We start from the raw sequence: 27,722 nt of genomic DNA on the forward strand, positions 1-27,722 counted from the left end.
TCATATTTAATGTTCCCAGTTTTTGATTCTGTCTTCTGTATCCATCACCTTCCCAGCCGAATACATTCTGTTTGATCTATTTATATGGAGAGATCACCTTGGCTTTATCTAACTCTGACCGACATTGAATTCAAATAAACCACAGCACTGTATGGTTTCAAACTTTGCAAATCCTCTCTCTTTGATCGAGCTTGTTCTAACAGTTAATTCTTTTCATGATTATTTCAGAAACTATGACTAAAATCCCTATTTTTAACAAAATTTCAAATACTATTAAAAGTTGCATCACTGGCATTTCCTACAGGGAGCATTGTGGTTTAAATGTTCTGGTCAAAATTTGCTTCAAGCAGAAGACTTAAACATTGGTTTCTCCGAGTTCCCAGCCATTGTCCTTGCAGTTCCATAATAACTGCAAGCTATTGATAAGCCCCGGAATGAACAGAATGTCCAGGCCCTGTACACATCCAAACGCCATTGATGACTGTATCAACGCCACCTCATGCTACCACTAGGAGGTTGAACAGTTCATCAACTTTACTAAAACCTTCCACCCTGACCTAAACTTCACAGGGACCATCTCGGACACCTCCCTCCGTTTCCTAGACCTCTCCACCTCTATCTCCAGTGACCAACTAAACATTTACTACAAGCCCACTGACTCCCACAGCTACCTGGACGACACCTCCTCCCACCCGACCTCCTGTAAAAATGCCATCCCTTATTCTCAATTCCTCTGCCTCCACCCGCATCTGCTCCCAGGAGGACAAGTTCTACCAAAAAACATCCCAGATCCTTTTTCAAAGACTGCAAATTCCCTCCCACGTGGTCGACAATTCCGTTGAACCCATCCCTCCAATCGTAACAGGGAGCCTTCCTGGTCCTCATCTTCCACCACACCAACCTCGCATACATCATATCATCCTCCACTGCTTCCACCACCTGTAAACAGACCCCATCACTCGGGGTATATTTCCCTTCCTACACCTATCTGCATTCTGGAGACACAATTCCCTCCCCCGTCAGGTCGATACCCCGCACTAGCCCAAGCCCCCACCCCTGTCACCTTCCCCTGCCACCACAGGAAGTGAAGAACCTGCGCCCACACCTCCCCCTCACCTCCGACAAGGCCCCAAATGATCCTTCCACATCACACAGAAACTTATCTATACTTCCACAAATGTCATCCACTGTGTCTGTTCTACCTGATGTGGTCTCCTGTACATCAGGGAGACAGGACACTAACTTGCAGATCATTTCAGAGAATATCTCTGGGACACCCGTGCCAACCAACGCCACAACCCCGTGGCTGAACATTTTAACTCCCTCTCCCACTCCACCAAGAACAGGCCGGTCATATTCCTGTTCAATTCCAACGAATAAATACAAAATAACCGAGTCTGAATTTGGGATGATATTAACAGGATTTATTTCGATCTAAGCATGAACAGATTATTTTGACGTAACAGGTGGAGAGATACACTTCCTGAATGAACAGCTCAAGTGATATCAGCTGGCACCAAACTGAGTTTGGTCAATACTGAGCATAAAGTCTTGAGTGAAATAAATAAAGAAACTATCTTAACACCGGAACAAGATAGAGTTTATTAAATATGAACGAAGACGCAAGTATTTTAGGATGTAATAGAAAAGTGATTTATAGTATATTGAAATGCAAACAGAGATGTGAAATTGTGTCTCTACATTCTTCCTAGCTAAATTAATCGTTTCAGAAATGCCTTTGATAAATTTCATGTATCACTCATCGGTCACATTCCACGAACCTTGCTAGGTCCTTGTTAAATTCTGAACCATCAGGCGATGGTTCACAGTGGTTGTGAGTTTCATGTTACATCAAATTGTGAAGTTGTGCACTGTATGTCAATGTCTTACTTAGAAATTTAAAGCAATCACAGCTCCAAACATTTACAAAATATCACTATGGATCTTCCTTGAATCCAAAAAAAAATTGTCCCTTTGATCAGTGATTTCTAAAATTAACTCCCATATCTGTTGTGAAGGACGTTTTCAAATGACGTGAAGTGCAATGGTTCACATCAGTGGGAATACAGTAACATTTCATGTGTTACCCCACGCAAAAAGAAATCAAGCAAGTTTGTTGTCATGAGTTGTTCTAAGCAAGTCTATGATGGACTGTTTTATCAAACAAAATCATTTCCAATGTTGTGAGGGCTCGTCTATCTTCTGTGCAATGGTCTGAATTTTGTGTCTGACTGCAGATGTAACTGGCTGCTCTGGGTAAAAGTACAGTTTGTGATTTTCACATTGTTAATGTATATTGCTGACTTTAGTTGAATAAAGTGATGTTGTCCCAGGCATCGTTTGGCACCATTAATTAGACTATTAATTTCCACATCATTCGCCGGAGAGTCAGGTGGAGTTTATTGATATCATTGAACTGAAGGCTTGGAAAATTTCCGGTATGAATCATGTGAATTAGAGCCTCTGAACAAGACAAAGTAGGAAAGATGAATTTAGGAAAGATGAAGTTTTCACGACAGAGAGAGATCACTTTGCCCATCACACCTGTGTCACGTGAAGACAGAGCCTTCCAGCCAACACCCTTTTTATAGCATGTTGTCCATAACTCTGCAGATGATAGCACTGTAAACATTCGGGAATATTGTGTAGGGTCTAATCCATTATCAACATAGATATGGTCTCCAATGCTGTAAGTCCTGGCTTATGGGGAAAAACGTAGGGGCAGAACTGTATCAATATTCAAACAGGTGGTACAGCCCTGAGGCGCCTATTTCTAAACATTGTTTCTTCGGACATTTTGACAATTTTTGACTTACATGAAAAAAATGCAGACATGTTCCCCAGAAATGCTGACAGCAACATACCTTTACTCAGCCAAGATCAGCAAGATGAATTAAGAAAGTTTTTAAAAAATCTTTCTTTTAACTGATTATTGACAGCACGGATTTCACAAAGTGAAAAGTACAGAAGGGAAGGGTGGAGGGGTGGGTATGGACGATGTTCACTTGTGAGAAATAAAGCTCACACACTTCAATAGTTTTAGTCCGAGACAAAATCTGAATCACTAGTGCCCTTTATTTTACTCTTGCAAGAGGGTGTGATGTCCACTGTCGACAAGGCAGGGACACACACACTGAATTCAACTCATACACAATATTTATGTAATTTGGTTTCTATTTTTTATTTCATTGCTTCTCTCCGTTTACATCTTCCACTTCCCTAAGACCAGCACCCATTACTCCTGTTTATCTCTTGCCTTATCCGGCCTTGTCTGTGACAAAATGCTTACATCTGGCCTCACAAGGCCGTTTGACCTCATCCCGCTGTGGGTCATTGTTCGGTATATCCTTTCTTCACCATTATCTACTCCCTCCATCTGTGCCTTCCCCTACCGTACTGATCCTTATGACCCTTTAGATTGGGGTTTGTTCCAGTGTTTCTGTAAAAATGGGAAACATGTTTATACCTACTGTTTGTACAGGCGTATCTGGCATAACTCGCTCCCCTCGCAGCATCTAATCTATTCGTCTGTAATATCTACCATTGTTTTGCAATCACGTTTCATTCTTGCATACAATTTCAGCTAATACAAAAGAATTATGTATTTCCTTCACATAGTTTCCATTCTTGTTGACTCAGCTCTTGGCTGAAACAATTACACACTGGTGTGAGTTCATTTACTTTGTTTAAGTAATAATAACTGCAGAAGTAACACTACTTTACCTATATCCCACACACTGTTCCCTGATGTCTGGTTGCATTTGTGAGCAACAGATGAACCTGCGAACCAGATTCAGGATTGTACTACAGGTATTTCAGCAGATACTGTGTAAACGGAATTCTCCCATAAATCAGCAATGACATGAACAGTTTTTTTTTTGTGGTGTTTTAAGTCAAATAAAATTGAACAATATGGTGGGACAAGTTCATTTCATTTCTTTGAACTAGTATCAAGGGATACTGTCTGTTGACCTAGGGTGGCAGGAGGATCTTTAACAGCAGAATGTAAGGGAACAAAGTTACCGTTGGAAATCCAGATAGACTGGAACTTGTTTCACTGGACGGTGAGAGTTCGGGGTGGGGGGGTGGTGGGAGGCGACCTCATATAAGTTTATAAAGCCATGAGTGGAAAGGTGAATGGCTCTAATTGACATGATTCATACTGGAAATTACGAAGTTTTCGTTTAAAAAATATCACCTATCACGAAACTCCACCTGACCCTCTGGCTAGCGATGTGGAAATTAATGGTCTAATTAATGGTGCCAGACGATGCCTGGGACAACATCACTTTATTCAACTAAAGTCAGCAATATACATCAACAATGTGAAAGGCACAAACTGTACTTTTACCCAGAGCAGCCAGTTTCATCTGCAGTCAGACATAACTTAAATTCAGACCATTGCACAGAAAGATAGACTAGCCCTCACAACACTGAAAATTATTTTGTTTGATAAAATAATTCATCATAGACTTCCTCAGAGCAACTCATGTCAACAAACTTGTTTTTTTTTGTGTGTGTGGAGTAACACACGGAATGTTACTTTAATACGATTGATGTGAACCATTTGCATTTCAGGAGTTATTTGAAAATGTCCATCGCATTAGATACGTGAATAAATTTTACAAATCATTGATCAAAGGGGACAATCTTTTTTGGACTCAAGGAAGATCCATGGTGATATTTTGTAAATGTTTGGAGCTGGGATTGTTTTCAATTTTTGACCCAGACATTGGCGTATTTTCCCTATGGTGTTGGATTTCAAGAATAGGGAACATGTTTTTACAATGAGAGGAGAAAAATTTTGAAAAAGATATCAGAGACAACTTTTTACACAGAGAATGGTTTGTGTGTGGGATGATCTGGTGGTGGATATTTACAACCTTTAGAAGACATTTGGATCAGTAAATGATTATCAAATGTTTGGAAGGATATGGGCCAAGTACACACAGGTGGGATTAGTTTAGTTTGGGATTATGACTGGCATGGACTGGTTGGACCGAAGGGTCTGTAACCATGCTGTATCACTACATGACTCTATGACTATTTATCATTTTTTCTCAATATTAAACAGTGCTGTAGTGATCCTCGGAATGAACTGTTGATGTTAAGGTTGTGTCTGAGACTCTGCGAATATTTCCTTCAATGAGAGGAGTGACTAGTTCTCCAAGTTACATAACTGAAAAATAAACTTTTCTCCAGCATTGTTGCTGAGTCGATTTGTTTCTGCGGAGGCGGTGGTTATGGTTTGCAGTTTGCTTTCCACCAACTGGTCAACAGTAGACAAAATATCTTTGAACCATGCAGAAAGTCCACCTGCTTCCAGTAAATGAAACTGGTAACTCAAGGACCTTTTCTGTCGTCAGCTTAATTGCTGCCAACTATTCTATCTGGCCGATTAAAGGGAAAATTAATCGACTAAAGTAAAGTCCTACGAAACAAGCTATATTGTCCCATTTACTCACAATGGACACAATTAACTTGTCATTTCTTCTTTAAAAAGGAAAGTCACTGAACACAGCATTCACTGTATGACTATCAGAAAACAGGACATTGAATGCAGTGACGTTCTGGTTAGTTCAGCCTGTTTACTGAGTATCTTTAAAGCTCCTGAATATGAAATTAATGGATCCAAAATCCCATATTGCAGTAACATTCGTTATCATCTGAAAGTAAATTAACAAAATTGAATTGGTTCAAACTCAAATCACTTGTTGCACCTTTCTCTGATTCATGAATCTCATTAAAACTGAGTGGGCCCTTTATACATGGTTAACACTGGTGTCGTGTATCAGCGAATTTTGGCTGATTTTTATGAGTTAACTGCCCTGTCAGAGCTAGCAGTGAGCAGAGAAATGTACTGTTTATAACCTACATTCGTGGTAATTATTACTGTAATACTCTCTAATTTAACCAAACACTCCTGATGTACCCAGACTGTTACATGCAATGGTTTAGACGTTGAGGATTTTTTTTAAAAAAACATACGGACTGACTTGTTCTCGTTCATTAGATGTTCTTTCCAAAGTTTCCCTAGGTGTCATGTATCACTGCGAACTCACATTTTGTTTCTCAGCCTTTCCTTTACTGTGCATTTTAGTGTCGGAGCAATTTGAAAAAAAAGATGCAGGGAGAGATATTCTGCAATGTAAGGAGGTGCTTCTAATCTCCGGGTCCAAACTGTTTAGTGACATATACTCACATTCCGAACATAATCACTTTAGACATGCTTCATATTAGGTTTCCGAAACTGAATTTAGAAACGCAGATTAGAAATGGTATGTTATTTTGTAATGTGAGAGAGACTTTGAGTAACAGCAAAAATAAAGTCATTCATTTTGTTGGCTAATAATATTATTGAAGTTCTTTTTAGCTTTATCTGCTTGTGGTGGAATGTAGGATTAAAGGGAGTTAAGTTCTAATTGAATATTCTAAATATAATCACTTTGGACAAGCTCTGTGTTCAGTTGCCTAAATTGAATTTTGAAATGTTTCATATGAATTACATGTTATTTTGTAGTGCAACAAAGACTTGCAGTATCCAAGGAAGAAAAGTTCAACTGCTTTATTAGCTAGTAATATGTTTGAAGTTTAATTTTAGTTTTATCTGCTTGTGAATGAATGTAGAAATAAAGGGAGCGAACTTCCAGTTGAATTTGTTCTTTTTAAACAAAATACATGCAACTATTATGTGAAACAGACCTGAAGCTACTCAAATTTACTTCCAAAGAAGCTATTCAGCAAAACAAATATCCCAAGATGTGTACGTGTCCATGTTTAAGCAGAATCTCATGTAAATACATGAGCCCATGTGTTCGGGCTGTACAAGCTGAGACCAGGATCCAGTCTGAGCCTCCAGCAGGAAACCAACAGGCGGAAGCTGTAAGCCTGCCCTTTCCGATGGCCATATAAATCCTGGGCACGAGACCGTAATTCAACACTCCTGGGTCGGCTCTATTGAGAAAGATCTTGACAGAACCGCTTCCCACATGTTATCAGAATGATTGTGTCGACAATTTTTCTCAGTTTATTCCTTATTTTCTTATCATGTGAGTGTTTTTTGTTCAAGTCTCTTTTTGTGACTGTCTCAATGTTAGTCTACTGCAGGAATGTAAAAGACTCAGCCATCATTTCATCAGCATTAATGCTCATGGTTTATTTGCTTTCTTTTTTAAAGGTGTACAGTCGGAGATTGTTTTGACTCAGCCAGAGGCAGAGACTGGCCGTCCCGCAGGCAGCCTGAAACTGACCTGTAAAGCCAGCGGCTTCGATCTTAACAGCAACTGGATGAGCTGGGTCCGACAGGTTCCCGGACAGGGTCTGGAGTGGCTGGTTACCTACTATGATTCATCCAAAAGTTACTATGCACCAGCGATTTATGGTCGATTTACTGCGTCCAAAGACATTTCAAACAACATTTTCGCGTTGGACATGGGGAACCTGAATATCAAAGACACCGCCATCCATTACTGTGCAAGAGTGGGTACAAGCTGGAATGACACTGCAATTATGATCAATACAAAAACCTATTCAGCCTCGATTGTTTGAAAGTAGTCAGTGATTACTTCTACAAACCGTCTTAACTTGCAGTGCAGTATTAATTCTGTGGGGTTTAATGCCAGTATCACTATTTAATTTGTAAAAAGTGTTGGGTAATTATTGATACACCAGTTGGGGATTTTGAGAATCAGCTCATGCGTTACTCTGTGTAGTTATAAAACAGTATTAAAACTTATCAAGAATGATCAGAATTCACTAACACAATTATGTGATGAAGATTTATCGTGACTTTATTTTGCCTGTGGTTCTGACAATTTAAAATGATGGTAGATTTTTTATTTGTTTTATGCAGAGCTAGTAATTGTGTGACCCAGTCCAGGGAATGTAACACTGTGACTATCTTGAATACTGGGGCCAAGGGACCATGGTGACAGTGACTTCAGGTAAGAACTTTGAACTTTCTTAGCGACTTTTTAAAAACTTTCTATTCATGCGACTAATTTCTGAATTAAATGAAACTCGGATTCTGTGCTGAGTTTGGTTTGGTTCGGATTGATTTTTGTTCACACTGATTACAGACTTCAGTTAAGGCTCAGCAAATAGTTACAATGGTGATGATGGAGTCAGTTGCTCGGTGTATCTTTTTTTTGGTCAGATGGGCATTCTGTGTGGCTGGATTACTTGAAACACCTAATTTCTCTTAACCAGTCAGCTATAAATAATGATTAATATCAGTGACATCCTGACTGTGAGTTTCATTATCAACAACAAACGCTAAGAATTCAAAGATGTTCAAGATATTACAAAACATGATTAAACATGCTAAAATACCATTATTTTGTTAATTTTGTTGATGACAAGAAGGGTAGAAACTGTCATAAAATTTTCTTGTGGTGCTATATTTCATTCTGTTGATTAGATTCTGATTTTGTTTTACTTGGTTCTGTTGAAGTGAGTTGATTGGATTTTGGCTTTGTTTTTACGTGGTTTTGTTGAATTGTGTTGATTGGGTTTTGAAATTATTTTATTTGATTCTGTTGAATTGAATTGATTGGATTCTGATTATGTTTCATTCAAATCTGTTGTTTCGAGTTGATTGGATTCTGATTTTATTTTCCTTGATTCTGTTGAATTGAGTTGATTGAATTCTTATTAAATTTGTAGAATTGATCAGCGTTTTCATGCTTTCTGTAATTGGTGTTTCCTTTCTGGTGAGGAGATTGACTCTCTGGATTACTGTTCATTACCAATATTTGTGAAGTTCTATTGTTTTTCATGAATCATTTCTGCATTTCTTCAACTTACATGACACATTTGTCCCTGCTTGATTGAAAACATTGCATCCATTTGTAATGGTCTGAAAACAACTTAAGGCAGAAACCCGGAAGTTTGAGAAATGGAAAAAAACGAGTTTTTAATGCATTGACTTTTTTAAAAACAAACTCTGTTCTAATTGTAAACTAACTGAATGTTGATTTGAGTCGCCTCATTCAAAATAAAATTTGGGACTAAAATCAGAAACTGCAGAATTGATCAGATTATGTAATTGAAACTAACTTAAAATTATAATGTGGTAATATTTGTCCATTCAGTAATTTTGTTTTGACCATGAAGTGATTAATCAATATATGCCTTCAACTACTCTACTGTGCGCTGCACAAGATTGTCACGATCAAGAAGGGTGTGCAGGTTGGAAATAAATTAAACTGTTGCCAGAAACGTTACAGCTTTCAGTGTTAAGTCCCCTCAAAAACAAGGTTGCTGTTATGACTTGTTATTTCTATTCAATTTAATCATTAGTTTGCTTGATTCTGAGCAGCTTTGTTAGACTTCAATTTGTTTTATTTTTGTGAGGTTGCATCATGTTTTTTAGTTCTGTTGAAAATGTTTGTAGAGCCAGTTCTGCTGCAAACACAGTGTTGTGATCTGGTGATTGTTCATCTGTTGAGGAAGGACTGTGCTTGGGTAACATTAAACGTGTTATTTTGGGAAACCGTTTCTGGTTTCTACATTGTTTTTGCAATATTAACACAGTTGGTGACAGTGAACCGCTCCAGGTTCCTCATTCACTGCAATCAGCATGTGAGTTGAAATTTCATAAAGCATATTATTAAGTGAAAGGCAAATGGCAAAGGTTTTAGAAATGAAGGGAAAATAGATACCTTCGGGCGCTATTTTTACTTAAAAGTAATTATTAAGAATTAATCTAATACATGGTTTACAATCCAAATTCAGAACTCCACTATCTAGTTCATTCACAAGGTCTGTCTTTAAACAGTTTACAAGTCATAGAGAAATATAAATAGAATTTCAAAAGTCTAATGTTCTAATAGTTCTTGCTCTTGAGCAAAAATGCCATGACAGTGTTATAATTGATCAAGAAACACCTTTCAATTCCGCTGTACACTACATACATATTTTTCTGGCTGGAAAAGATCATTGGCAAAGACCATTTGGGAATTCTGCTCAATTCTATGAAGAACAGATCAGTTTCACTGCTTTGATCAGTTTCACAAGTAACTTGAGTTAATTAATTGTTATGTCGCTGATTAAACTGGATTTGCAGGATAAAAGTAAAATATTAACTGAATTATTTAATCTGCACAGTGCTTTAGGTGTTCCCAATCTGTGCATTTTAAATAAATAGTTACATTTTACAACAAAATATCAAGTGAAGAGTCATTCTTTCGGAAACAACTACTATAGTGAATTATGTGACCAAGGTCAAATTTCGAATTAATTAAAATAATCCACTCATGAACTCGCAGGGCAGCATGTTGGCTCAGTGGTTGGCACTGCTGCCTCACAGCGTCAGGATCCCAAATTCGATTCCACCCTCTGGTGACTGCCTGTGTAGAGTTTGCACATTCTCCCTGTGTCTGCGTGGGTTTCCTTCGGGCGCTCTGGTTTCCTACCACAATCCAAAAGATGGGCAAGTCAGGTGATAGTGCAATTTAGCACAGCCATAGTGTTCAGGGATGTGTAGGTTAGACTGCATTAGTCAGGGATAAATATAAATTAGGGGGAACGGGTCTGGGTGGGCTACTTACTGTTCAGAGGGTCAGTGTGGAATTGTTGGGCCAAATGGCCTGTTTCCATACTGTAGGAACTTTACTCTTAAAACCATGGGAATACTTGCTGCAAACGCAGAGAATTCATTTTATGTCGATGTGTTCAGACATATGCAGAGTTGACAAATTTGCAGAAGACATGAACTAGAGGATAACGGAGCACATTGTTTATTCAGACACTGAAAATAGAGTAATATTTATTTTAATTAATATACTTGACCGAATTATTGCAATGTAGCGATCGGAAGGAATCTGCTCACATTTGTTAAGTGTGACAATCATTTAGATTAGATTTCCTGCAGTATGTATCAGGCCATTTGGCCCAACAAGTCCACACCGACCCTCTGAAGAGTAACCCACCCAGACCCATTCCCCTACCCTATATTTACCCCTGACTAATGCACCTAACCTTATGGACAATATAGCATGACCAGTTCACCTGACATGCACATCTTTGGATTGTGGGACGAAACCCACACAGACACAGGGGAGATTGTATAAACTCCACACAGGCAGTCACCCGAGGCTGGAACCGAGCCTGGGTACCTGGATCCGTGAGGCAGCAGTGCCCACATTTACTTAGACATCTGTTAAAGCGGGCAACTCCAGACAGAAGCATGTTTTCAATTCATACCTTTCTAAACAATTTCGTTCATTAAAAACAGTTAACAAGAAAATAAACTTGCCCTAATTCCTTCAACAGAAATGCTTTCCACACTGAAATGCAGTATTGACTTTATGCAGTGCATGCAAAATCTCCCCAGTTCAAGGAACGTTTTAAGAATATGTAAAAATAATTTAGAGAATAATCCATTGCCTTCGGATCTGTGCTTTAATTGGCGATATTTCCCACATCAATCATTTTGTTAAATACAATGACTTATTAAGTTTATTAACTCAGTGGTTATTTATGTTCATTGTGAACACATTCTCGTTCACATTAATCCTCTGGTTAGTTCCTCTGATGAATGTTCAATTACAGTGAATATATTTGACGTGAGGAGTTGAGCAATGTATCCTCTAGGATTAAGTCTGTTGTACAGTTTGTTTCAGTACTATCTCTGACTAACTTGTCAACGGTCCTGACCATTTGTAAATTGTCCAGTTCGGATACCTGAATCTCACAGTTCAATTTCATCTCGCGCTTCAAAACCATTTTTATCGGCCAGAAATACAATATTCGATTAGTTGCCTCAGAATTGAGAGCCCTGACGAAGTTGTTCCAATCAGAACAAACGCTTCAGGAACAAAAGGCAGATAGCAAAAGTTTTGAAATTGGTTGTTGGGAACAAGAGATATTTGATTGAGCGAGGCAGATGGAAATATGCTGTATATTTTCATTGTGCCTCAATTGTGCAGGACATGTTTCGTGGCACAATGTAGATTCAGAATTATTTTGCATCTTATTATTTGAAAACCTATCATCAGCTTTTTATGTCACTGGCAACGGTCATATTACACTTCAAAACATTTTAATCTTTTTCAGACTAAGTAGACCATCTGGTGCAGTAACATTCTGGGGAAGGGGAAGGGAGTTCTAGGGTGAAATCTAATGACAGTGAATTGATGGCAATGCAATTCCTAGTTTTATTCCTCTGTAGTTCCCATAGAGTTTGAGCAATTCAGAGCTGCTGTCAAAGTATTCTTGGATAAATGTTGAAATGTTACTTTCATTGTACAACCATTCTGGAACAATCCCTGGTTGTTGGAAGGTGTTAATAACTAACATTGTTTATGTACTGTCAAAACAGGTGGGCTGTGTTCTCTGTGATAGTGTCGAGCTCATTGTCTTCTGGTCTGTTGTGATGTTGTAGTAGTGTATCTGATTCGGTGCCAGGTGGCCTGTGTTCACTTACAACCCGTTAGAGAAGTATGTAACACCATCTCTTATCAGGTTACTTCAGTGCAAGAAAGCAGGTTGAGATGTTTGAGTGTTTTTTGGAATTCCACTCACAGGGGCCAGTGAAATCTATTCAATAGCTGTCCTGACTTGTGTCTCTTAGATATTAAACAGAATTTTGGTGGTTAGCAGCTTTTTCCAGATCAATATTTGTTCACAAGCTTTTGGGCATCGCTAGATGGGGTTAATGGAGTAAGTGCTCAAAGAAATCCCAGCTTTTGACTTGACTTGCTGTTCTAACAATATCATTTATAACTAATCCAGAATGAACCATTTTCGAAGCATATTTGATGAGATGATGCTTCGGCTGTTTTACTTTATATTAAACCAGTGCTGTCGCTGAATTTGGTTGTTCAGTACGGTGGGAGTTCCGCTGAATCCAACACTTGCAGCAGATGGAGATAGCTTTTCAGTTGGTCTTCAATTGCTGTCTCAGACCATCCAGTACCTCTGCTAAGAATCCTTTTTCCAACAGGAGTCAAGCCAACGTAATCACTGTTTGTCTCAACAGGTGTGAGCTCTTGTGCCAAAAACATGAAAACAATTTGCTGAAGAGGGTGTCTCTGGATGCGAACGGTTAACCTTGCCTTCTCTCCACAGGAGCTGCTAGACCTGCTGAGTTTCTTCAGAAATGTCTGTCTTTTATTTTGAATTGCTAGCATTTAAAGTTTGTTGTTTCATTGAAAAAAGTTCTGTTCGATTAAACACGTTCTTCAGAGAAAAGATGCATTTGAACAAATTGTGAATGTTCAGAGATATTAAATATCAGAGAATCATTGAATGTGAGCGCCCTGATCTCAAGCTGTAGTTTCACAAGAAACTATTATGAAGTAACAACCCACTCCAGAGCGCAGTGGCTGCTGTAACAATTATCTCGTTCCAAATAATCAACTGACGATTTTTTTTAAAGCATGTGTGAAACAATTAATTTGTTGAAACATTTTAATAAAAAGTGTTCACCGCCAGTGCTAGCTTAATGAATGACACAATGATAGGAAGGTAGGAGCAAGAGGAGGGCACTCAGCCCCTCGAGCTGTTCCACCACTTACTTAGATCATGTAGCATCTGTGAGCTAAATCCGCAGGTCTCCCTTTGGGTAAATCTCTTTAACACCTTTGATTAACAAGCAAAAACTATCCCAGATTTACTGATTCGACTGCTCATAACAAAGGGAGACACCATTTCTGAAAGACATTCCTGTGAGTACTGTGACACAATGAGGCTGGAATTAATTGCTCATGAAAGTAAGCTTTAAATCTCTGACAATTTCCAATTGAAACATCCCAATCATCATATTTCATTAATTTAACACTATACTTCCCTGGAATAAAGAAATATAACGCGTGATTGTCTTGCTAAAAATGAGGGAAGCTTCATTCCCATTATATGATTAAGAAATAGCTCAGTTCGTTAAGTGACAACACAGTCAAATCACACAAAAGGAAACCATGTCATCTTGTGTAGACTCACAAGTACCTCAAATAATTGACAATTCTTCCAGTGGTTGTTTGAATCTCTAGACCGGTGTGGAAGTGTCAGACTTTTTATATCGCCTTGAGAAACCAGTTGTCATCAGTCTATTTGAATTGCTGAAGTTGGAGTGGTATTAGTACATTCACAGCGCTGGTAGGAAGTGAGTCCCATGGCTGTAACTGAGGAAGAGGAAACGGGCAGGGAAAGAGTTGAGTGTCAAGTTGAAGTCTGATTTGGAGGAAAGCTTTCAGGAGAAGCATTTACATACATGTGCACCCTTATCCTCAAAGATAACAGTTTTGGAACATGCTGCCAAAGGGACATGACAGCATGCAAAATGGAAGCTGAAGAAGGCCGCTCAGTCCCTCTAGAATGCTATTCCATTCATGGGATCATCATTAATCTTGCTGCTCACCAATCTTCACAACACTCGATAACATTGAATCTGATTGTTTACTATTCAGCAAAAGAATGATGAACCTTTGGAATTCTCCACCACAGAAATTGATTGAGGACAAAACATTAAATGATTTCAATCAGGAGATAGATTCCTTCAATCCTGAAAAAAAAATGCTACAGATATGTGGGAGAAAGGCAAACAGGCTATAATATTGATTGATAGCCATGAAAACATTGAATGGGACATTGTTTGTAAGTTTGCACGTAACACCAAAATTGGTGGTATAATTGGCAGTGAAAGTCGTCTAAACGTACAATGAGATCTTGATCAGCTGGGCCAATGGGCTGAGGAGTGGCAGATGGAGTTTAATTTGAATGAATACGACGTATTACTTTTTGAGAAGACAAATCATGTCAAAACTTACAGAGTTAATGGTAGGGCACAGGGTAGTGATGTTGAACACTGAGGACCCTGAGGGTTCAAACTCATAGATTCTTGAAAGCGTTGTCTCAAGCACCTGGTGTGTTGAAGGTGTTTGGCACGTGTACCTTCATTGGTCAGCGCACTGAGGACAGGAGTTAGGGCTTCATGTTGTAACTGTCCAAAATATTGGAATGAACTGCCAGAGGAAGTGGTAAATGCAGAGATATGTCCAACATTTAGAAGACATTTGAACAGCTACAGGAACTGTATCGTATGGATGGATATAGGCCAAAGGCAGGCAAATGGAATTAGTTTAATTTGGGAACTCTGGTCGGCATGGATGAGCTGGACCAAAGGAACTGTTTCTGTGCTGTACGACTTTATGACTCTCTGACTTTATGTTGGAGTAGGCTCAAAGTTGGAAGGTGGTGAGAAAGTGAGGGGCTAGATTGGGCATGTGGGAGAGTTTGGGCTGGTCGGCTGTGAGGTGTTGACTGGCTGCTGGGTAACCTTGCATGCACTCTGTCTGGCAAGGTGGCATCAAGGTAAATGGTAATGGTCACAGGATAATTTGTTCGAATTGTGTTTGGTAGGTGAGGGGTAGTTTAAGCTGAAATACAGGACGTCTGTCTTTATGGAGAGGTGGGCATGATGCCAGGCTGGTTAGTGTAGAGGTGGGCAGAGTGCCAGGATGTTTCGGGGGTGGAAGGTCACTGTAATGAAGTGACAGGTGGATGTGTTGTCAAAATGCAAAACTCGGAGTCTGGCAAAATGGTAGGTTGTAAAACACAGATGCGAAAAGAGCTAGGATGCAATGTGCACAGGTTGACTTGGGTAAGATGTAAGGTCAGTGATCAATGGCTGAGGTCATGTCTTGGGTAGTGGGCTTTTGTCAGAGGTTGTGAAAATGATGGTGCCAGGTCCAGTCAGGGCCAGATTCACCATGGGCCAGGTGCAGGGCAGCAGGAGTGTAAATGAGTGAAAGGAATTGAGATCATATATCCATCTGGAATATAGAATATAGAACATTACAGTGCAGTACAGGCTCTTCAGCCCTCAATGTTGCACTGACCTGTGGAACCAATCTGAAGCCCATTTATCCTACACTATTCCATTTTCTTCCATATGTTTATCCAATGACCTTTTAAATGCCCTTAAAGTTGGCGAGTGTAATATTGTTGCAGGCAGTGCGTTCCATGGCCCTACTACTCTCTGAATAAAGAAACAACCTCTGACATCTATCATCTATGTCCTCTCCTGCTAGCCATCACTATTCAAGGAAAAAGATTTTCACTGTCCAGCCTCTGTTTATCTTTTATGTCTCAACTAAGTCACCTCTCAACCTTCTTCTCTCAAACAAAAACAGTCTCAAGACCCTCATCCTTTCCTCATTAAACCTTCCCGCCATACCAAACAACATCCTGGTAAACCTCCTCTGAACTCTTCCAAAGCTTCCACATTCTCTCTATAATGTGGTGACCAGAACAGTGCACAATACTCCCAAGTACGGCCACACCAGAGTTTTGTACAGCTGCAGCCTAACCTCGTGGTTCTGAAATTCAGTCCCTCTATCGATGAAAGCCAACACAAAGTATGCCTTCTTAACAACTGTATCAAACTTTTTGGCAACTTTTAGGGATCTATGTACTTGGACACCGAGATCTCTCTGCTCAGCTACACTACCAATATGGATTGCCTTGGATGTGTTTCGTGTGATCGGGGTTGTGTGTTCCGGACATGAATAGGTGTATAGCAAGGTAGGGTTTGTCAATGTGAGTGGAAATTTAGATCTAGACAGAGTAAGTGCAGTGGTTAGTCTGAAAGATGAGGTTTGGTGGTGAACTGTGTGTCAGTTTGATAGTTATTAAAGTTAAAGATTACTAGTTCATTTCTCAAATCATATTTACGTAAATACTCAGCTGTAACACTCCAAAGTCTCTGAACCTTAATGCTCCTCCATTTTTCAGAGGCCTCCAGAATTCAGATAATTGTAAATTAGATGTTTCAACTTCCAGACAATTGGTATGAGTTCAGCCGTGACAGCCCTCCTCCCAGTCCCAGTGCTCAGCTCCTGCCTGTGCTGCTGCTGCAGTGACCTTCCTCCCAGAGAGAACATTCTGCCTCGCATTGATAAGTGAGGAAGGCTCACTGGACCTGATTTCCAAGTATGGGGACCGCAAACACGAGGGGACACAACTTTAAAGTGAGGGGAGATAGGTATAAGACAGATGTCAGAGGTAGTTTATTTTGTCATTGAGTAGTAAGGGTATGGAATGCTTTGCCTGTAACGGTAGTAGATTCGCCAACATTAAGTGCATTTAAGTCGTCATTGGACAGGCATATGGACGTACATGGAATAGTGTAGGTGGGATGGGCTTCAGATTAGTATGACAGGGCAGTGCAACATCGAGGACCGAAGGGCCTGTACTGCACAATAATGTTCTATGTTCTATGATTCACTCTGATTTCTCTCCGGGCGTACTGTCAGCGGTTGGGTATTTCCAGCACCACGGTACCTAATGGGGCAGCACTTTGGTTCCGTGGTTAGCGCTGCTGCCTCACAGTGCTAGGGACTCGGGTTCCATTCCAGCCTCGCGTGACTGTCTGGGTGGAGTTGGCACTTTCTCCCCATGTCTGTGTGAATTTCCTCCCACAGTCCAAAGATGTGCAAGCTGGGGGAATTGCAAATGTTGTGTTCAGTGATTGGGAGGTTAGGTGCATTAGTCAGAGTTAACTGTAGCATAATAGGGTAGGGGAATAGGTCTGGATGGGTTACTTTTCAGAGGGTGGGTGTGGACTTGTTGGGCCAAATGGCCTGTTTGCACACACTGTAGAATTTCAATGAATCTGCATTTCCTTGGTTTGTATTTTGTGAAACTTCTTTGCTCTTCACAGCAATCCAGTGAAAGTGTCAGTTGGTGAGATCTTCAAACAGTTACTGCGGTGGGATCAGGATTTTCTTCTTCCGAAATTATATGGTAATGGTCAAGGTCAAGGGCATGTTTCTAAAGAGGGAACCAATGATCATGATCAGCAACCGGTAGGAAACAAAAATAAACTTCAGTTATGCTGTAGACTCAGTGGGAGCATACTGGCAAACGTTTACAGCTGATGATACATTTGAGTAACTGATAAGGTCAAATGAACAGAAACTAACTTGCTCAATTGGTCATTCTATTGTAGAGACACCATCTCCCCCCACGCTTTATGGCCTGGTCTCCTCCTGTCAGCAGCACGACACCGGTTCTGCGACCTTTGGTTGTTTGGCGATGGACTATTCCCCTGACGTCACCAAGGTAACCTGGAAGAAAGGTGGGGAGTTAATCACGACTGGATTGAAGACTTACCCATCAGTGAGAAACAAGAAGGGAACCTACACCCTGAGCAGCCAGTTAACTCTGCCCGCGTCAGCGGCAGATTGTCCCAGCAAAATCTACTGTGAGGTTCAGCGGGTCACACAAGAGCAAAGAAATGCCATGTCCAGGTACGTGTTGTGGGAACTGAGATAAACAGAGCATCTGGGATTAATATGAAGAAGGCATTATTTATAACCGTTTTCACAGAATCACCTTATACAGCACAGGAACAAGGCCCTTTGATCCATCCAGTTCACGCCTGTCAATAACAGCCACCTAACTAACAATGCCCTGAGGCATTGATCTCTCCATCAAGGGGAAAAGTTTCATCCAGTTTACCCTGTCTATGCCTAAAATAATTCTAGACATCATGATAATCTTCTCCCTAATTCTCCTCTGCACCAAGGAAAACCCCTGTGAATCTAAACTAGTTTCATAACTAAAACCCTCCAACTCAGGCAAGATCCTGGCAAATCTCATCAATACTGCCTTCAGTGTAATCACATTCCTTCGATAACATGCACACAACGCTTCAGTATGGCCTAACCAGTGTTCTATTAACTTCCAGTATCATCTCCCTACTCCTCATTGTAAATGTCGAGGCTAATAAAAGCAAATATCCTCCCACTTTCTTAGCCTCTTTATCTACACGACACAGTACTATAGGGGATCGGTGGGTACATTCACCAAAGATCCTCAGGCCTTTCCAGGGTTCCACTATTCAAAACATCATACCTCACAGATTCTTCTGCCGAATTACCTCACCTTACATTTATCCAGAATAATTTCCATTTGCAACTTCTCTTCACATACAACCAATCCTGTATATCCTCCTGCAATCTAAAGCCATTATGCTCATGACTTACCAACATGACAGTTTTCATTTCATCTGTGAATTCACTGGTTAATCCTCCTAAATTTGAGTCTCAGTCATTGGTATGTAAGAGAAATAGCAAGGAAATCAACACCAATCCCTACAGAACAGAAGGAGACATAGATTTCTATTCACGCAGACACCCGATGACTATTACCCCTGCTCCCACCACTCAGCCAGTTCTCGATCCAATCTGTCAAATTAACTCAGATCCCATTGGCTCTGATTATTTCTATCATCTGGACGTCGAGTTATTTCTCTGAAACCTACGATCAAATTGTTACACATGACTTCCTCTCAATAAAACCCTGTTGAAAATTGATGATTTATCTTCCAAATGAAGACTAATTTCACTTCTCAATAGTTTCCCTACCACTGAGACTAGCTTGACAGATCTGTGTTTTCATTATTTGTCCCTTCCTTCGTCCTGCATGACAGTGCAACGTTGGCTGATGTACACCCACTTGGCACAACTGCTGTGACAAGACAGGAATTCTAAATTATTGTCAGTGACCCAACTATTTCATCCTTTGCATCGCTCAGCCGCTTGGTATACTTTTCATCTGCCCTGGAAATATAACCACTTTTCATTCAGCAAGACAACACAGAACATCACATCATGTGTCCTAATTTCTGCAAACTACATCACAACACCCCTCCATGATTTCTGTCCCCACATTGTCCCTCTTACTAGTGATCACTGACACAACACATTCGTTTTGACCACAACCTAATCCTCCGGCTCCACTCCAATAATACACTTCATGAGCATTACTGTTTCCCGTATAATTCTTTTATTATGAATGAGCCTGTAACTTTTAAAAATATTTTCCTTTATTTTGACTGCTATTATTTTCTCATGGTCCCTTTTGCTCTTCTAATTCACATTTTCTTTCAAACTCCCCCTTGCACGTTCTGTACTCCATACTAATTCCTATTGTTTTGAGATTTCAGTATAGACCGGAAGCCTCACTTGTTTCTCTTTATCTCACCCTCCATGCCCTTGGTGTCCAGAGCCCACTGCATTCTTGGTCCCACGTAGTGGCTTCCTGGGAAATGTCCTCCCTGTGATTTTCCTAACTCTTTCTTAAATGTGTCAAACTGCTCTGACTCAGATTTACCAATAAGTGTCAGATTGCAGTCCACTCTGGTCAAGTCATTACCTGATCTTACTAAAATTGTCCTTCCCCTTTTCAGAACATTGAGCCAATTTATATTCTTTTGCAGCAAAATCTGAAATCCAACTGATTTACGATCACTGTCTGCAAAGTGCTCCACCATTGAGGTTTTACCCACTGAGTCGACTTCATTCCCTAAAGTTAGGTCCATGTTCACCCCTTTCTTGCAAGGTCTGGATTAAAATTCTCAGTCTTAAACACATACTTTGTTAAAATATTCTCCTGGGGGCATTTTCAGAATTGTGCACCCTCTAAACTTTTGACAAAATGAATATCCAAGCCTATGCACAGGAAGGTAATAACCTCTTTTCTCATTCCCCTAGTTAATTTACATTTCTTTGAAATTTGCCCATGTATCTGCACTTGGTCTTTTGGACATGTAGTAAGGTCTATCGTGCTCTCACAGTAGTTATGTTTGCTGTATTTTGGTTTTGAAGTACTGTCCATTTGCCTTTGTTCGAGGAGGTATCCATGGTTTCATTTCTCTTTACAGCCTAAAATACTCTTGTCAGAATTGCGACAGAAGCAACATTCTGTACCGCACACCCCCAGCCCTCATCCTTATGCATCTTTCCCTGTCTCGCCTGAAGGCACTAAATCCTGGAATATTGAATAGCCCACTCCTGCCCCGCCCTCAATATGTCTCCGTGATAGCAACCGCATAATTTCCTCATTTATGCCGGTAATTCATCTGCCTTGTTCAACAGACTCTGTCATTAAAACGAATACCATCCAACATTGCTATCTCCCTTCTGATGTTACCGGCCTATAGTTTCTATGCCTCCTTGACTCCCTTGCTGTGTCCTATAATTTTAGTCTTTCGCATTGTCCTGCTGATCTTTCTGTGTGGATCCCAGCTTCTCCAGCACTCTGCACAATTATGATTCTTGTATCCATTAACCACAAGAAACAGTGATATATGAGAACTGATTGCATTTGTTATGAAATTCGTCAGATAATTTATGCGATGTGTTTCCTAAAGACCTAGGTATTCTACAACCAACTCTTCTCCTAACTGTGAGCTCCAGTGAAGAAATCGCAAGCAGCAAGTTTGCAACCGTCGTCTGTTCAATCATCGATTTCCATCCGAAGTCAATCTCCGTGAGTTGGTTGAAAAATGGCCGACCCTTGGATTCTGGCTTCTTCACGTCTCCCGTGTGTGAGGCAAATGGAAACTTCTCGGTGATGAGTCGGCTGATGGTCCCTTATGGTGAACGGTTCAACAGCGCAGTCTATACCTGCCAGGTCACTCATGGAGAGAATATTCAAAGTAAAAACATCACCGCACTCCAGGGTAAGAGACACACACTGAGAGAGCTACAAATCATTCTAAACTCTGATGTGAATCAAACACACTAATTGATCAGGCATAGTAAATAGCACAGTACAGCTTCTCATGTCCCAACATGCCACGGATCTCATTTCAGTTTGACTGTTACATTAGCATTGCTCATGACTCGACATTTTGGCAAGTCAGAAAAGCATGTTTCCTCACTGTCGAAGATAGATATATAGACAGAGAGCTTTGTTAAATAGTTTGTTGCCTGACCATGCTGGGAGAGGCATTCAGAGTGCTGAATCCTTGCCTGGAAGCCGCTTCAAGGATAACTTTGGGGTGGAGGGGGGATATTGGAGAGATATCTGATTGAAACATAGAAAATACTGAGAGACTGAGGTCGAGTGAACGTGGAATAGATGTTTTGACTGGTAGGCCAGACTAGGACCCAAGGGCACAGTCTCAGGGTCAAAGGGGCACCGTTTAGAACTGAGATGTGAGGAGAAATGTCTTCAGCCAGAGGGTGATGAGGCTGTGGAACTTGTTGCTGCAGAGGGCTGTGGAGGCCAGGCCATTGTGTGTATTCAAGCCAGAGATAGATCGGCTCTTGTTTAGAGAAGACAGTAGAATGGCTGTAGCCCGAAACGTCGATTTTCCTGCTCGTCGGATGCTGCCTGACCTGCTGTGCTTTTCCAGCATCATTCTGATCTAAACTCTGGAATGGCCGAACAGCTTTATTCTGAACCTCTATCTTGTGATGTTGTGGTCTCAAAATGATGTGGTTAAAATATGCAGTGACCCTTACTTGAAAATAAATCAAAATGCGTTCAATGCTTCATTCCCTGCTCAGGAATGACCTGTTGGCCTTGGACATTGTACGACATCGATTTTTATCTGGTACTGAGCTCTTTAACTTCATTTATGGGATCAGACCTCAGACTAAGTGGGTATCACATCAACTGGGATAAACGTGATCTCACTGAGCTTCTTTAAGATGCTCTCTGTAATTATTGGATTCGGCAGGAGAATAAATTCTGGTAAGAATGCGACAATAGGGATGAATGAAGTAGGAATTCGAGACAGGCTGATTTAGCCTGATTTGGGATGGCGATGTTTACACAGTGAGTAGTGGATGTCTATAAAATTACTGTACATTTCCATCGCGTTTGTAGATTAATTTAAGACGCTTTTGTTTGTTTTCATTTCTCCCCTGCTCTATGAAGAAATTAAAAAATGCGGCTTGCTAAATAAAGTGAAAGTACAAACCAGTCATGAACTAACTGAATGGAGGGAAAGACTTAAGGAGATGGGTGTCCTTCTCGATATCCAATGCTGTACTCAATGTCTTGTTTTCAGATCTACTCCAAACACAGCTCACGATGAACAATGACATAAACTAGAGAATGACATCACAACAATAACGCAAAGTATTTTTGATCACTTTAAATATAATGAACAGAATTTCCATGGCTGTCACCGATCCTGTAACACTTTAGAACTCTGCAAAGAGAATAATTATTATTTATTATAATTTGCCCAAAATTTGGGATGTGATTTGGCAGTCAGCATGACCAGCAGCATTTGCACCTAAGGGTTATGAACATGGAAATGAACTCGTTATATTGAGATTACTCTTGTCACAAGTATCAATAGATGGTCCGAAGTGAGAGACAAACTCCGAAAGAAAGGTAATTCCATGGGTTACATGATGGTATCTTCGATGATTTTATTTTTTTCACAGGTTTCACTTGTTACAAAGCCAGTGTTCTTGAGGAATAATTACACAGGGCATGTCCTAGGTAATCACAAATGCTTTCACAAATCAAAATACATCAACAACAGTAAGCATCGTTTCAGCAATAGTTGGAGTTACCATTTTGAAGGTGGTGTCTTCACCCTGTGAAGAAGTAATCTGAAGATTGGGTGCTTTTATCATAAAGGGGCATTTTTCATTGACTTTGATTTTTGTTTCATAGAAGATACCGAGTGCCACCCTAACACCGTTAAAATCCTCCCACCGCCAGGAGAACAAGTCTTACTGGAGGCGACGGTGACGTTAACCTGCGTTGTGTCAAATCTTCCTTCTGGAGTCAGCGTGACCTGGAAACAAGAAAAGAAGCCTCTGAAATCAGAGATTGCTGACCAGCCTGGACAGAATCCCGACAGCGTGATCAGCAAATTAGACATTTCTACTGAATCCTGGCTGAGTGGTGTTACGTTTGAATGTGTGGTGTACCATCAGAATCTACCGACTCCGCTGAGAGACTCCATCCACAAGGAGAAAGGTGAGCGGTGAGATTAAAGCACAAAGGATCCCATGTGTAATCCAGATCCAGTTATATCAATGTCAGGCTTTGATTGGTAATGAACAAACACCATTGGGAGTATTAATGATGCATCTGAAGGCAGGATAGTTAGGTCGCTGATTAAGAAAAAGATGGACCAAAGGATATTGTATTCTGATTCAGTCAGATAAAGTGGGAAGAAGCCTGGGCTGTGACGTCACCATCAGCAATGACAGTTGGACAGAATGTCCTTGTTGTGGGCTGGAAACATGGGGGCAACTTTCACATTAAACTTTACTTTTTTTAACTGAACAGAATGTGTACCATTCTGCTCCTTTAGTAAACGGAAGTGAATAAATCCCAAATTAAACATGGCGTATTTTAATATTTAGTGAAATTGTGATATTGATTCAGGATTTTTTGGTTGATTTATATTTGTCTCAAATATTTTGCAGTGATTATTCCGCTGGAGCCATCAGTGTCGGTCCTCCTGCCACCAACAGAAGAAATCTCCGCTCAGAGGTTTCTCTCTCTCACCTGTTTAGTGAGAGGTTTCTCCCCCCGAGAGATCTTCGTCAAGTGGACAAACAATGACAAGCCAGTGAATCCCAGTTACTACAAGAACACCGAGGTGATGGCGGAGAGTGACAACATCTCCTTCTTCATGTACAGCCTGTTATCCATTACAGCGGAGGAGTGGGCCAGCGGTGCTTCTTACTCCTGTGTGGTGGGACATGAAGCGATTCCATTGAAGATCATCAACAGAACAGTCGATAAATCTAGCGGTAAACCGAGTTTCGTAAACATTTCACTTGCACTGATGGACACTGTTAATTCATGTCAATAAAACTCTCAAAGTTGCATTTAATAATTCAACAAAAGTAATAAAGTTTTTTTTCCTCCAGTTGTGAGTTAAATACTGAATTAGTTGTTTCTCACTCTGACTTACATTACATCTGTGTAGTTAAAGTGGATTATTAACAGGTCTAGGACGAGTGTCTTGTGCAGTTAATGCTCTCTGCTCAGACACACCCTGTGTCAGAGACAGAGTAAAGCTCACTCATTGCAGGATTCCGCCAAATACCTTATCCATCCTAAATCCCTCTGTGACAAAATCGGACAATGTCCATTTTATGTCAAGAGTAGAGCTCAAGTTTTGAACTTGGTGTTCTTGATTCCCCCGACTGGACATTTTTACAAATTTCATGTAAGTTTTAAACTGACACATTGCACCAATTGGAAATGAAAATTTAAACACTTTAAAATTAATTTTGATTGGAACATACCAATCCTAAAGAGTGCAGAGCAGTTTGAATGGAACCTTTGTTTCTGGGGAACTGCCAGGGATCTTGCGCCAGCGCATGAGTTGACAGGATGTATCTTCACTGTCACACCAAAGAGAATCAACAGATAAGTTGTCGTGGAGCAGAGGGGAGGGGAATGATGAATGGTCTGTCCTCTTGCTCCCTGTGCAGAGTTTTCAAAGTAGATGTCCTCTGTAATGTAACTCAGTTGCTAACAGGAACAGTCAGCTTCTTGCTTACTGTTCAAAGATTTAACATTTCCATGCAAAATAATACAATTGAAGCATGTTGGACACGCTTGGCCCTGTTAATAAATGATTAACATTGATTCCCATAATCCAAAACTGGTGTTTGCATCGTCCCGGTTTGAATTCCATAGTTTTGTTTCAGTTTTCTGGAGCACATGGGATCAATTCTGGTATCCGAATACCTGATATCATTTTGTTTCGCATACAGAACACAAGTAGACATTTTCTAATAAACATATTCAGAAATGTTATCTCTGGGGCAGTGGGGATTTGAACTCAAGACTTTTCACTCAGAGACAGAACTTCTATCACTGCAACAGAAGAGTTCCACACAAAACACTTATCTCTCCACGACGATGGGAAATGTTTCCTTCAACACCAAGGTCAAATCTAATTATGAGCAATCCATTAAAATTAAGACAATAAATTAGAATAACAAAAATTGCAGTTTGGCATAAGAACAGATACAGAGAGATGATCACAAATACACACGTAATGACACATATACAGGCTCTCACCTAAAGACACATATTTATGTGCACACTCAAATGGGCATATAGATAAGACGTCACATACGCATACTCGCACAGAGCCACACATGCAAGTGGTACTTGAACACTCACCTTAGCTCTTTCAAAAACTCACATACACCGAAAGAAAATCTTTTGCACAAAATAACTGGTGTACTCAAATATAACCATGAGAAACATAGACACACGGTAACACACAAATGGGCATGAATACACATACATTTATACAGCACAATGCGTACAGCACAAATACATGCATGAACACAGATAAAAATTCCGAAAAATGTCCTCCCACATGTCGACTCACACAGACATGTAATTGCACAGAGATAAATATTATTATCATTATTTTACCATTTTCAGAATCATAAACATACGATAACAGAGGCAGCTTAATTAGTTATTTTTAAACCACATTGATCAGTATGTATACAATATCACACGTACACACAAATTCAGAGTCTCACATGCAGACACACAAGTGCATAGATCAACAAATAGAGGGGTGTTTATTAAATAAGGAGAATGGGCCCAAGCATCAGCAAGCATCCACAAACAATAACACAAACAAGCTTATCAGGAGATGGTTTGGGAAAGATTGCCACACAAGCAAACATCATCATATAAATATAAACATCCATCAAAACATAACATTGCATGCTAACATTTATTAAGCATAAACATGAAAATAACCTAATGTAAGTAGGATCTGACACAGACACATAAGCACACATTTTAGATAGCACTAATGAAAAGTGAACACTCACAAAGACATTACAAGATAAGCATAGGCAGCAACGAAGTGGCATATTAGCATGATGATGCTTACAGAATGTGAAAAGACCAAAATTTAGGTACACAAACACATGAGCACACCAGCAGTAAAGGAACAGGAATATGTTTATTCATGCACAGACTCCAACATGGGCAAGAGTGAAGTAAGAGACTCTCATAACCACATACACAAACATTAAAGGAAAACCAAACTCACCAAGCAGTAGATCAAATAAATTAAGGGACACATGCACAAAAACTTATTCCTAAATATACAGATCCTACAAACAAAAATGTGAAGCAATATCCTGACTGTGATGTCACTTATATTCATGATTTGCCAAACAATTGGTCACCAATACATAAAGATGAGAATCACATTTGAACTTTTATTCAGTGATGGCCACAATTTTCAACTAAAGTGCTGTCACAGCCTACATTTAAAATATAATGATTCAATTAAAATAATCATTCGTTATCAGCATTCCTCAAATAATAATATCCTTAAATAATAGATTGAAAGAAAAAATAATTTAAAACGTTCTGACATGGACAATGAAGAAAGAACATGTGCAGTTAGTATTTGTAATTTCTTGCTGAGAGTCAATAATGCACTAACAGATACAGATAAGAGTCACATTTGAGAAATACCTGACTGCTTTATGAAGATGTAATGGTCTCTAATTACATGGCTTGGATGCAGATAGATCGAGCTGGATCAATAAACAATCTAAATAGTTTCTCTCGGCTTTATATTCATACATTCAATAGATCGCACCTGGATTGAAGACTATGAGGATGATAACAGCAAAATCTGGACAACTGCTTCCACATTCATTACCTTGTTCTTCCTGAGTATTTTCTACAGCGCTGCCGTCACTCTGGTGAAGGTGAGAATAATCACATCCTTCACACGATAAGCAGACCAATATGTTTTGTGAAATCTCTAAGTGTGCCATTGAATAAACATCAAATCTGAAAGTCCCTGATCATAAATATCTGCGTCAATGCTTTATTTCTCTTTTCCAGGTTAAGTGAATGAATTGTGGACTCCTTTGATTTTCGTGCTCTGCTTATCAAGGTCTCTGAATTCCCAATCTGCAATCTGTCCTGTTGCTGACTCTAACAGT

At 39.9% G+C, this 27,722-nt stretch overlaps 1 pseudogene; it reads left to right on the top strand.

Moving 5' to 3' along the window:
- Positions 1-7,862: 7,862 nt before the first annotated feature.
- LOC140484480 (Ig heavy chain C region-like) lies at positions 7,863-24,583 on the top strand (annotated as a pseudogene).
- Positions 24,584-27,722: the final 3,139 nt, after the last annotated feature.

Source organism: Chiloscyllium punctatum, chromosome 13, assembly GCF_047496795.1.
Source record: "Chiloscyllium punctatum isolate Juve2018m chromosome 13, sChiPun1.3, whole genome shotgun sequence".
NCBI lineage: Eukaryota > Metazoa > Chordata > Chondrichthyes > Orectolobiformes > Hemiscylliidae > Chiloscyllium > Chiloscyllium punctatum.